The sequence below is a fragment of the Palaemon carinicauda genome, chromosome 40 (assembly GCF_036898095.1).
Source record: "Palaemon carinicauda isolate YSFRI2023 chromosome 40, ASM3689809v2, whole genome shotgun sequence".
Lineage (NCBI taxonomy): Eukaryota > Metazoa > Arthropoda > Malacostraca > Decapoda > Palaemonidae > Palaemon > Palaemon carinicauda.
The window spans coordinates 7,019,087-7,034,086 of record NC_090764.1 but is presented as its reverse complement, the minus strand read 5'-3'; the positions used below and the strand labels follow the sequence as shown (position 1 = coordinate 7,034,086).

The 15,000-nt window shown below is 36.3% G+C and overlaps 1 protein-coding gene across 1 annotated transcript in view; it reads left to right on the top strand.

Annotated features, from left to right (window-relative positions):
• The window catches only part of LOC137631681 (calcitonin gene-related peptide type 1 receptor-like), a 102,475-nt gene that overhangs the window by 75,436 nt on the left and 12,039 nt on the right, over positions 1-15,000 (top strand). The gene's annotated exons all lie outside the window — the stretch shown is intronic.

Genomic DNA, 15,000 nt, shown 5'->3' with positions numbered 1-15,000 from the left:
TATATATATATATATATATATATATACAGTATCTCTCTCTCTCTCTCTCTCTCTCTCTCTCTCTCTCACTCTCTCTCTCTCTTTCTCTCTCTCTCTCGTTATATATACAGTAGTGGGGATACCTTAACGTGTTGAAAGATTTTGCCTATCCCCATGATCAGCAAAGCTGTACTTGTCAGGGCCACCCATTCTAAGTTGGTTTGCTATGAGCGATCAGACGTAAATCTCCCACTATCACCAATCCGCACTGGCCAGCGTGGTGATGAAAGCTCACCAAAAACCACACTTCAACAAGGACATATCTGAGGCCTTTGCCCTGCAGTGGACTAAGAACAGCTGCATTTGTTGATATTGTTGTCTGAGGCCTTTGCCCTATAGCGGACTAGAAGCAGCTACATTTATTATTATTATTATTATTATTATTATTATTATTATTATTTGCTAAGCTACAACCCTAATTGGAAAAGCAGGATACTATAAGCCCAGAAGCTCCAACAGGGAAAATAGCGCAGTGAGGAAAGGATAAGAAGAAAAATAAAATATTTTAAGAAGAGCAACAACATTAAAATAGATATCTCCTATATAACTATTAAAACTTTAACAAAACAAGAGGAAGAGAATTAAGATAGAATAGTATGCTCGAGTGTACCCTCAAGCAAGGGAACTCAAACCCAAGACAGTGGAAGACCATGGTACAGAGGCTATGGCACTACCCAAGATTAGAGAACGATAGTTTGATTTTGGAGTGTTCTTCTCCTATAAGAGCTGCTTACCATAGCTAAAGAGTCTTCTACCCTTACAAAGAGGAAAGTGGCCACTGAACAATTACAGTGCAGTAAGAAGAATTGTTTGGTAATTTAAGTGTTGTCAGGTATATGAGGCAGAGGAGAATATGTAAAGAATAGGCCAGACTATTCGGTGTGTGTGTGTGTGTGTGTAGGCAAAAGGAAAATGAACTGTGTCCACAGAGAAGTATTCAATGTACTACTGTCTGACCAGTCAATAGACCCCATAACTCTCTAGCGTTTAGTATCTCATTGGGTGGCTGGTGCCCAGGCGAACCTACTACCTGTTGTTGTTGTTGTTGTTTTTGCTGTATGTGTTTATGCCCATCATTTAAAAACACAAAAAAAAAAAATCCCGCATAAAATAAAACTAAGATCATATCTGGAATTTCCCGGCCATCAATTTTCCCCCACTTTCCTGTTTTTCTCCCTAGAGGCTGTTTGCCGCAAATCTCCTGGGGAAATTCCTGACCCAAAAATCACAGAAGATCCTTTTTTTTATTTCCAAGGAAATCAGGGAATTATTTTTCCGGTGTGTCTCTCTCTCTCTCTCTCTCTCTCTCTCTCTCTCTCTCTCTCTCTCTCTCTCTTTCTCTCTCTCACTCTCTCTCTCTCACCTCACCCTGAAGATTAGAAAGAGGGAAAGCTTGGAAAGGTTGATAGGTAGCCACTGTCGGATAAGCTTGTGAGAAGGTTCGCAAAACTGACATATCCCTGAGACTTGTGGGCCAAAGGTAAGATCGTTGAAAAATCTAGACACAAACATACATTATTCTATGTGTATATATATATATATATATATACATATATATACTGTATATATATATAGATATATATATATATAGATATATATATGTATATATATATATATATATATATATATATATATATATATATATACATGTATTTATATAGAAATATACATACATGTGTGTATAGGCTATATATATATATATATATATATATATATATATATATATATATATATATATATATATATATGCTAGAAATTATACTGCAATGCTAAAATCTCAGCCACAACATGTAAATAATAGAAGTAGTTAAAAATGACTGATAAATGTAAAACAGGACAAATAAATTCTTTCATTTTCCACAGCTAATCATCGTCCCACAAAGCAGCCAATCGAAGAGAATGAAAAAATAAAGATAATCAAGAGCTTAAACAATCAGATGAAACAGTGAATAAAAAAAATTAAAAACCACCAAAAAACTTTAACATTAAACCAAAAAAACTGAACCTAAAAGTTAAACCCAGAGAAATTAGAAAAAAATGTCTTAATCGAATACAAAGTTTTAATAAGTATATTTTCATGTATAAGAATAAGAATTAAACAGAACATACAGTCTGATTAAAATATTATAATGAATAAAAGGTGATAATTCTGGGGATGATTTTAGCGTAAGTGGCCCTTTAAGTCAGTTCTGAAGGCTCTTGTGTGATAAATTTCTTTATTTTCGTGACGTTTTTCTTAATAGCTGTTTGATTTATTTGTAATTCCATTCTTTTATTACTTAATTATACATAAATTAATAACTTTTTTTATAAAATAAGCATTCATTCCATGGAAGATTTTTCAAGTAGTTCATTATAGTCCTTTGCGTCTGTATCTACAACATGGAAATCATATCTTATTAACCGAATTTTTTAAAATATCTTAATCAGTTACAGTAAAAAAGTAATTCTTTGGATTTCTTAATTACAATTTCATCTTCGCTTTCTAATAAGAATTAGTTTAAGATATTATATCCTTTGTTAATAATTCTAAAATGTCAGGTCAGACTATAAGCTTATATTATGTGAACAAGAAACTGGCCAGAAGGATCTAATGATACATAATGGCCTATATGCTCCAGTCTAACAAACTTTCTAAGGAAACCGAGCTGCTTTTGGAAGATCTACGTTTTACTTCTTGTTAATGAAGAAAAGCTGATATATATATATATATATATATATATATATATATATATATATATATATATATGTATGTATATATATATATATATGTATATATATATACAGTATGTATATAAATATATATACATATATATACATATATATATATATATATATATATATATATATGTATACATAACCGATTTTGGATTTGGAAGGATGAGTCATATATATATATATATATATATATATATATATATATATATGTGTGTGTGTGTGTGTGTGTGTGTGTGTGTGTGTGTGTGTGTTTTGGCTAATTTTCCCTTTGCTTCTAAATACTGTACAGTGAATAGTCTAGCCTAATTCTTTAAACAGTCTTTTTCCTCATACACCTGACAATACTAGAATAACCAAGAAATTCTTCGCTCAAGGGGATAACTACTGGTTTTTTTCAGTGACTACTTTCCTCTTGGTAAGGGTAGAAGAGATTCTTTAACTAGGGTAAGCAGCTCTTCTAGGAGAAAGACACTCCAAAATCAAACCATTGTTCTTTAGTCTTGGGTGATGCCATGGTCTTCCACTGTCTTGGGTTAGAGTTCTCTTGCTTGGGGGTACATTCAGGTACACTATTCTATCTGTTTCCTTATTTCCTTTCCCCGCTGAGCTATTTTCCCTGTTGGAGCCTTTAGGTTTATAGCTTCATGCTTTTCTAACTAGGGTTATAGAGTAGTTAATAATAATAATAATAATAATAATAATAATAATAATAATAATAATAATAATAATAACAACAATTATTATTATTATTATTATTATTATTATTATTATTACTATTATTATTATAACAATACTAATAATATTATTACTAATATAACAATACTAATAATAATAATAAAAATAATAATAATAATAATAATGATAATAATAATAATAATAATAAAAATGATAACAATAATAATAATAACAATAAGAATAATAATAATAATAATAATAATAATAATACTAATAATAATGATAAAGATGATGATGATGATGAGGATGATGATGATAATAATAATAATGATAATAATAATAATAACAATAATAATAATAATAACAAAAATAATAATACACGATAATACAAATGTAAATAACAAAAACCACCAATAACAATACGCTTCCCGAAGCAAATTAATTACTAAAAGGGTAGAACTCCTCTTGGACGCTTTAAGACACAGCCATGAAAATTTGAAGCTTCTCAGTCTGTGTTCAGCAGCGAAAACATGAAATCGCCTTCACGAATTCAACGTCAACTCACTGGAGGCCGGCACAGAGAGAGAGAGAGAGGGAGAGAGAGAGAGAGAGAGAGAGAGAGAGAGAGAGAGAGAGAGAGAGAGAGAGAGAGATACTTCCTTAGAATATCAATTATATTTTTCTTTATCTGGACATTATTATTATTATTATTATTATTATTATTATTATTATTATTATTATATATATATATATATATATATATATATATATATATAAATATACATATATGTATATATATGGTAATCATATACAATATACATATATATATATATATATATATATATATATATATATATATATATATGAATATATATATATATACATATATATATATATATATATATATATATATATATATATATATATATATATATATATATTAGAGAGAGAGAGAGAGAGAGAGAGAGAGAGAGAGAGAGAGAGAGAGAGAGAGAGAGAGAGAGAGAGCATGAGCTCACTGTTGTTTGCGTCGCTATGTCAAAAATACACTTCAGTTTTACGCTTGTATTTCAGTAGAAGGGTCCCATTTACGCATCTTTTTTTCCACACGAAAATTCCATTTACGCTACTGTTCGGAGAAAAAAGAAAGGGGCATTGGCTTTACTTTTAAGTTAACCTTAACTTTTTTCCTGAAATTTTTTTTATCTACATTTTAATTTACGTCTGTACGAGTATTTCAATAGTAAATTTCCAGGTATTTTGTCTTTTTTTATTGAACTATATGCGCAAGAAACTTTCGTTTACACCTTCATTTTAACAGTGAACTTCCTTTCACACAAGTATTTCAGCAGTGAACTTTATTTCACACTACTATTTCAGCAAAGAACTTCGTTTCACACCAATATTTCAGCCGGAAACTTCATTTCCCACCACTATTTCAGCAGTGTACTTCATTTCATCCAACTATTTCAGCAAAGAACTTCGTTTCACACCACTATTTCAGCAGGGGACTTCATTTCACACCACAATTACAGCAGGGAACTTCATTTCACACCAATATTCCAGCAGGGAACTTCATTTTAAACCAATATTCCAGCAGGGATCTTCATTTCACACCAATATTTCAGGAGGGAGCTTCATTTCACACCAATATTCCAGCAGGGAACTTCATTTCACACCACAATTACAGAAGGGAACTTCATTTCACACCAATATTTCAGCAGGGAACTTCATTTCACCAATATTTCAGCAGGGAACTTCATTTCACACCACTATTTCCGCAGGGAACTTCATTTCACCAATATTTCAGCAGGGAACTTCGTTTCACACCACAATTACAGCAGGGAACTTCATTTCACACCAATATTCCAGCAGGGAACTTCATTTCAAACCAATATTCCAGCAGGGAACTTCATTTCACACCACAATTACAGCAGGGAACTTCATTTCACACCAATATTCCAGCAGGGAACTTCATTTCACACCACAATTACAGAAGGGAACTTCATTTCACACCAATATTTCAGCAGGGAACTTCATTTCACCAATATATCAGCAGGGAACTTCATTTCACACCACTATTTCCGCAGGGAACTTCATTTCACCAATATTTCAGCAGGGAACTTCATTTCACACCACAATTACAGAAGGGAACTTCATTTCACACCAATATTCCAGCAGGGAACTTCATTTCACACCAATATTTCAGGAGGGAGCTTCATTTCACACCAATATTCCAGCAGGGAACTTCATTTCACACCACAATTACAGAAGGAAACTTCATTTCACACCAATATTTCAGCAGGGAACTTCATTTCACCAATATTTTAGCAGGAACTTCATTTCACACCACTATTTCCGCAGGGAACTTCATTTCACCAATATTTCAGCAGGGAACTTCATTTCACACCACAATTACAGCAGGAAACTTCATTTCACCAATATTTCAGCAGGGAACTTCATTTCACACCACAATTACAGCAGGGAACTTCATTTCACACCAATATTCCAGCAGGGAACTTCGTTTCACACCACAATTACAGAAGGGAACTTCATTTCACACCAATATTTCAGCAGGGAACTTCACTTCACACCACAATTACAGCAGGGAACTTCATTTCACACCAATATTCCAGCAAAGAACTTCATTTCACACCAATATTTCAGGAGGGAGCTTCATTTCACACCAATATTCCAGCAGGGAACTTCATTTGACACCACAATTACAGAAGGGAACTTCATTTCACACCACTATTTCAGCAGGGAACTTCATTTCACCAATATTTCAGCAGAGAACTTCATTTCACACCACTATTTCCGCAGGGAACTTCATTTCACCAATATTTTAGCAGGGAACTTCAGTTCACACCACAATTACAGCAGGGAACTTCATTTCACACCATTATTCCAGCAGGGAACTTCGTTTCACACCACAATTACAGAAGGGAACTTCATTTCACACCAATATTTCAGCAGGGAACTTCATTTCACACCACAATTACAGCAGGGAACTTCATTTCACACCAATATTTCAGCAGGGAACTTCATTTCACACCACAATTACAGAAGGGAACTTCATTTCACACCAATATTTCATCAGGGAACTTCGTTTCACATCACAATTACAGCAGGGAACTTCATTTCACACCAATATTTCAGCAGGGAACATCATTTCACACCACAATTACAGCAAGGAACTTCATTTTACACCATTATTTCAGCAGGGAACTTCATTTCACACCACAATTATAGCAGGGAACTTCATTTTACACCAATATTTAAGCAGAGAACTTCATTTCACACCACTATTTCAGCAGGGAACTTCAGTTCACACCACAATTACAACAAGGAACTTCGTTTCACACCAATATTTAAGCAGGGAACTTCATTTCACACCACGATTACAGCAAGGAACTTCATTTCACACCAATATTCCAGCAGGGAACTTCGTTTCACAACACGATTACAGAAGGGAATTTCATTTCACACCAATATTTCAGCAGTGAACTTCGTTTCACACCACAATTACAGCAGGGAACTTCATTTCACACCAATATTTCAGCAGTGAACTTCATTTCACACCACAATTACAGCAGGGAACTTCATTTCACACCAATATTTCAGCAGAGAACTTCATTTCACACCACAATTACAGCAGGGAACTTCATTTCACACCAATATTTCATCAGGGAACCTCATTTCACACCAATATTCCAGCAGGGAACTTCATTTCACACCACAATTACAGCAAGGAACTTCATTTCACACCAATATTCCAGCAGGGAACTTCGTTTCACACCACGATTACAGAAGGGAATTTCATTTCACACCAATATTTCAGCAGTGAACTTCGTTTCACACCACAATTACAGCAGTGAACTTCATTTCAAACCAATATTTCATCAGGGAACCTCATTTCACACCAATATTTCAGCAGGGATTTTCATTTCACACCACAATTACAGCAGGGAACTTCATTTCACACCAATATTTCAGCAGGGAACTTCATTTCACACCAATATTTCAGCAGGGAACTTCATTTCACATCACTATTTCAGCAGGGAACTTCATTTCATACCAAAATTATAGCCGGGAACTTTATTTCACACCAATATTTCAGCAGGGAACTTCATTTCACACCAATATTCCAGAAGGGAACTTCAATTCACACCAAAATTACAGCAGGGAACTTCATTTCACACATCTATTTCAGCAGGGAACTTCATTTCACACCACAATTTCAGCAGGGAACTTCATTTCACACCACTATTTCAGCAGGGAACTTCGTTTCACACCAATATTTAAGCAGAAACTTCGTTTCACACCACAATTACAGCAGAGACTTCATTTCACACAAATATTTCAGCAGGGAACTTCCTTTCACACCACAAATACAGCAGGGAACTTCGTTTAACACCCATATTTCAGCAGGGAACTTCATTTTACACCACAATTACAGAAGGGAACTTCATTTCACACCAATATTTCAGCAAAGAACTTCATTTCACACAACTATTTCAGCAGGGAACTTCATTTCACACCACTATTTTAGCAAGGAACTTCATTTCACACCACTATTTCAGCAGGAAACTTCATTTCACACCACTCTTTCCGCAGGGAACCTCATTTTACATCAATATTTCAGCAGGGAACTTCATTTCCCACCACAATTGCAGCAGGGAACTTCATTTCACACCAATATTTAAGCAGAAACTTCGTTTCACACCACTATTTCAGCAGAGAACTTCATTTCACACCAATATTTCAGCAGGGAACTTCATTTCACACCACTATTTCAGCAGGGAACTTCATTTCACAACACAATTTCAGCAGGGAACTTCATTTCACACCACTATTTCAGCAGGGAACTTCATTTCACACTACTATTTCAGCAGGGAACTTCATTTCACATCACAATTACAGCAGGGAACTTAATTTCACACCAATATTTCAACAGGGAACTTCATTTTACACCAATATTCCAGAAGGGAACTTCATTTCACACAACTATTTCAGCAGGGAACTTAATTTCACACAACTATTTCAGCAGGGAACTTCATTTCACGGCAAAATTATAGCAGGGAACTTCATTTCACACCACAATTACAGCAAGGAACTTCATTTCACACCAATATTCCAGCAGGGAACTTTAATTCACACAACTATTTCAACAGGGAACTTCATTTCAAACCACTATTTCAGCAGGGAACTTCATTTCACACCACAATTACAGCAGGGAATTTCATTTCACACCACGATTTCCGCAGGGGACTTCATTTCACACCAATATTTCCGCAGGGAACTTCATTTCACACCACAATTACTGCAGAGACTTCATTTCACACCACTATTTCAGCAGGGAACTTCATTTCACACCAATATTTCAGCAGGGAACTTCATTTCACACCAATATTTCAGAAGGGAACTTCATTTCACACCAATATTTCAGCAGGGAACTCCATTTCACACAAATATTTCAGCAGGGAACTTCATTTCACACCAATATTTCAGCAGGGAACTTCATTTCACACCACAATTACAGAAGGGAACTTCATTTCACACGAATATTTCAGCAGGGGACTTCATTTCACACCACAATTACAGCAGGGAACTTCATTTCACACTACTATTTCAGCAGGGAACTTCATTTCACACAACTATTTTAGCAGGGAACTTCATTTCACACCAAAATTACAGCAAGGAACTTCATTTCACACCAATATTTCAGGAGGGAGCTTCCTTTCACACCAATATTCCAGCAGGGAACTTCATTTGAAACCACAATTACAGAAGGGAACTTCATTTCACACCACTATTTCAGCAGGGAACTTCATTTCACCAATATTTCAGCAGGGAACTTCATTTCACACCACTATTTCTGCAGGGAACTTCATTTCACCAATATTTTAGCAGGGAACTTCATTTCACACCACAATTACAGCAGGGAACTTCATTTCACACCATTATTCCAGCAGGGAACTTCGTTTCACACCACAATTACAGAAGGGAACTTCATTTCACACCAATATTTCAGCAGGGTACTCCATTTCACACAAATATTTCAGCAGGGAACTTCATTTCACACCAATATTTTAGCAGGGAACTTCATTTCACACCACAATTACAGAAGGGAACTTCATTTCACACCAATATTTCAGCAGGGAACTTCGTTTCACACCACAATTACAGCAGGGAACTTCATTTCACACAAATATTTCAGCAGGGAACATCATTTCACACCACAATTACAGCAAGGAACTTCATTTCACACCATTATTTCAGCAGGGAACTTCCTTTCACACCACAATTATAGCAGGGAACTTCATTTTACACCAATATTTAAGCAGAGAACTTCATTTCACACCACTATTTCAGCAGGGAACTTCAGTTCACACCACAATTACAACAAGGAACTTCGTTTCACACCAATATTTAAGCAGGGAACTTCATTTCACACCACGATTACAGCAAGGAACTTCATTTCACACCAATATTCCAGAAGGGAACTTCGTTTCACACCACGATTACAGAAGGGAATTTCATTTCACACCAATATTTCAGCAGTGAACTTCGTTTCACACCACAATTACAGCAGGGAACTTCATTTCACACCAATATTTCAGCAGAGAACTTCATTTCACACCACAATTACAGCAGGGAACTTCATTTCACACCAATATTTCATCAGGGAACCTCATTTCACACCAATATTTCAGCAGGGAACTTCATTTCACACCACAATTACAGCAAGGAACTTCATTTCACACCAATATTCCAGCAGGGAACTTCGTTTCACACCACGATTACAGAAGGGAATTTCATTTCACACCAATATTTCAGCAGTGAACTTCGTTTCACACCACAATTACAGCAGTGAACTTCATTTCACACCAATATTTCATCAGGGAACCTCATTTCACACCAATATTTCAGCAGGGATTTTCATTTCACACCACAATTACAGCAGGGAACTTCATTTCACACCAATATTTCAGCAGGGAACTTCATTTCACACCAATATTTCAGCAGGGAACTTCATTTCACATCACTATTTAAGCAGGGAACTTCATTTCATACCAAAATTATAGCCGGGAACTTTATTTCACACCAATATTTCAGCAGGGAACTTCATTTCACACCAATATTCCAGAAGGGAACTTCAATTCACACCAAAATTACAGCAGGGAACTTCATTTCACACATCTATTTCAGCAGGGAACTTCATTTCACACCACAATTTCAGCAGGGAACTTCATTTCACACCACTATTTCAGCAGGGAACTTCATTTCACACCAATATTTCAGCAGGGAACTTCATTTCACACCAATATTTCAGCAGGGAACTTCATTTCACACCAATATTTCAGCAGGGAACTCCATTTCACACAAATATTTCAGCAGGGAACTTCATTTCACACGAATATTTCAGCAGGGAACTTCATTTCACACCACAATTACAGAAGGGAACTTCATTTCACACGAATATTTCAGCAGGGAACTTCATTTCACACCACAATTACAGAAGGGAACTTCATTTCACACTACTATTTCAGCAGGGAACTTCATTTCACACAACTATTTTAGCAGGGAACTTCATTTCACACCAAAATTACAGCAAGGAACTTCATTTCACACCAATATTTCAGGAGGGAGCTTCATTTCACACCAATATTCCAGCAGGGAACTTCATTTGACACCACAATTACAGAAGGGAACTTCATTTTACACCACTATTTCAGCAGGGAACTTCATTTCACCAATATTTCAGCAGGGAACTTCATTTCACACCACTATTTCCGCAGGGAACTTCATTTCACCAATATTTTAGCAGGGAACTTCATTTCACACCACAATTACAGCAGGGAACTTCATTTCACACCATTATTCCAGCAGGGAACTTCGTTTCACACCACAATTACAGAAGGGAACTTCATTTCACACCAATATTTCAGCAGGGAACTTCATTTCACACCACAATTACAGCAGGGAACTTCATTTCACACCAATATTTCAGCAGGGAACTTCATTTCACACCACAATTACAGAAGGGAACTTCATTTCACACCAATATTTCAGCAGGGAACTTCGTTTCACACCACAATTACAGCAGGGAACTTCATTTCACACAAATATTTCAGCAGGGAACATCATTTCACACCACAATTACAGCATGGAACTTCATTTCACACCATTATTTCAGCAGGGAACTTCATTTCACACCACAATTATAGCAGGGAACTTCATTTTACACCAATATTTAAGCAGAGAACTTCATTTCACACCACTATTTCAGCAGGGAACTTCAGTTCACACCACAATTACAACAAGGAACTTCGTTTCACACCAATATTTAAGCAGGGAACTTCATTTCACACCACGATTACAGCAAGGAACTTCATTTCACACCAATATTCCAGCAGGGAACTTCGTTTCACACCACGATTACAGAAGGGAATTTCATTTCACACCAATATTTCAGCAGTGAACTTCAGTTCACACCACAATTACAGCAGGGAACTTCATTTCACACCAATATTTCAGCAGAGAACTTCATTTCACACCACAATTACAGCAGGGAACTTCATTTCACACCAATATTTCATCAGGGAACCTCATTTCACACCAATATTTCAGCAGGGAACTTCATTTCACACCACAATTGCAGCAAGGAACTTCATTTCACACCAATATTCCAGCAGGGAACTTCGTTTCACACCACGATTACAGAAGGGAATTTCATTTCACACCAATATTTCAGCAGTGAACTTCGTTTCACACCACAATTACAGCAGTAAACTTCATTTCACACCAATATTTCATCAGGGAACCTCATTTCACACCAATATTTCAGCAGGGATTTTCATTTCACACCACAATTACAGCAGGGAACTTCATTTCACACCAATATTTCAGCAGGGAACTTCATTTCACACCAATATTTCAGCAGGGAACTTCATTTCACATCACTATTTCAGCAGGGAACTTCATTTCATACCAAAATTATAGCCGGGAACTTTATTTCACACCAATATTTCAGCAGGGAACTTCATTTCACACCAATATTCCAGAAGGGAACTTCAATTCACACCAAAATTACAGCAGGGAACTTCATTTCACACATCTATTTCAGCAGGGAACTTCATTTCACACCACAATTTCAGCAGGGAACTTCATTTCACACCACTATTTCAGCAGGGAACTTCGTTTCACACCAATATTTAAGCAGAAACTTCGTTTCACACCACAATTACAGCAGAGACTTCATTTCACACCAATATTTCAGCAGGGAACTTCCTTTCACAACACAAATACAGCAGGGAACTTTGTTTAACACCCATATTTCAGCAGGGAACTTCATTTCACACCACAATTACAGAAGGGAACTTCATTTCACACCAATATTTCAGCAGGGAACTTCATTTCACACCACTATTTCAGCAGGGAACTTCATTTCACACCACTATTTTAGCTAGGAACTTCATTTCACACCACTATTTCAGCAGGAAACTTCATTTCACACCACTTTTTCCGCAGGGAACCTCATTTTACATCAATATTTCAGCAGGGAACTTCATTTCCCACCACAATTGCAGCAGGGAACTTCATTTCACACCAATATTTAAGCAGAAACTTCGTTTCACACCACTATTTCAGCAGAGAACTTCATTTCACACCACTATTTCAGCAGGGAACTTCATTTCACACCACTATTTCCGCAGGGAACTTCATTTCACAACACAATTTCAGCAGGGAACTTCATTTCACACCACTATTTCTGCAGGGAACTTCATTTCACACTACTATTTCAGCAGGGAAATTCATTTCACATCACAATTACAGCAGGGAACTTCATTTCACACCAATATTTCAACAGGGAACTCCATTTTACACCAATATTCCAGAAGGGAACTTCATTTCACACAACTATTTCAGCAGGGAACTTAATTTCACACCAATATTTCAGCAGGGAACTTCATTTCACGGTAAAATTATAGCAGGGAACTTCATTTCACACCACAATTACAGCAGGGAACTTCATTTTACACCAATATTCCAGCAGGGAACTTTAATTCACACAACTATTTCAGCAGGGAACTTCATTTCACACCACTATTCCAGCAGGGAACTTCATTTCACACCACAATTACAGCAGGGAACTTCATTTCACACCACTATTTCCGCAGGGGACTTCATTTCACACCAATATTTCCGCAGGGAACTTCATTTCACACCACAATTACAGCAGAGACTTCATTTCACACCACTATTTCAGCAGGGAACTTCATTTCACACCAATATTTCAGCAGGGAACTTCATTTCACACCAATATTTCAGCAGGGAACTTCATTTCACACCAATATTTCAGCAGGGAACTCCATTTCACACAAATATTTCAGCAGGGAACTTCATTTCACACGAATATTTCAGCATGGAACTTAATTTCACACCACAAATACAGAAGGGAACTTCATTTCACACGAATATTTCAGCAGGGAACTTCATTTCACACCACAATTACAGCAAGGAACTTCATTTCACACTACTATTTCAGCAGGGAACTTCATTTCACACAACTATTTTAGCAGGGAACTTCATTTCACACCAAAATTACAGCAAGTAACTTCATTTCACACCAATATTTCAGCAGGGAACTTCATTTCACACCAATATTTCAGCAGGGAACTTCATTTTACACCAATATTTCAGCAGGGAACTTCATTTCACACAACTATTTCCGCAGGGAACTTCATTTCACACCAATATTCCAGCAGGGAACTTCATTTCACACCACTATCTCAGCAGGGAACTTCATTTCACACAACTATTTTAGCAGGGAACTTAATTTCACACCAATATTTCAGCAGGGAACTTCATTTCACGATAAAATTATAGCAGGGAACTTCATTTCACACCACAATTACAGAAGGGAACTTCATTTTACACCAATATTCCAGCAGGGAACTTTAATTCACACAACTATTTCAGCAGGGAACTTCATTTCACACCACTATTCCAGCAGGGAACTTCATTTCACACCACAATTACAGCAGGGAACTTCATTTCACACCACTATTTCCGCAGGGGACTTCATTTCACACCAATATTTCCGCAGGGAACTTCATTTCACACCACAATTACAGCAGAGACTTCATTTCACACCACTATTTCAGCAGGGAACTTCATTTCACACCAATATTTCAGCAGGGAACTTCATTTCACACCAATATTTCAGCAGGGAACTTCATTTCACACCAATATTTCAGCAGGGAACTCCATTTCACACAAATATTTCAGCAGGGAACTTCATTTCACACGAATATTTCAGCATGGAACTTAATTTCACACCACAAATACAGAAGGGAACTTCATTTCACACGAATATTTCAGCAGGGAACTTCATTTCACACCACAATTACAGCAAGGAACTTCATTTCACACTACTATTTCAGCAGGGAACTTCATTTCACACAACTATTTTAGCAGGGAACTTCATTTCACACCAAAATTACAGCAAGTAACTTCATGTCACACCAATATTTCAGCATGGAACTTCATTTCACACCAATA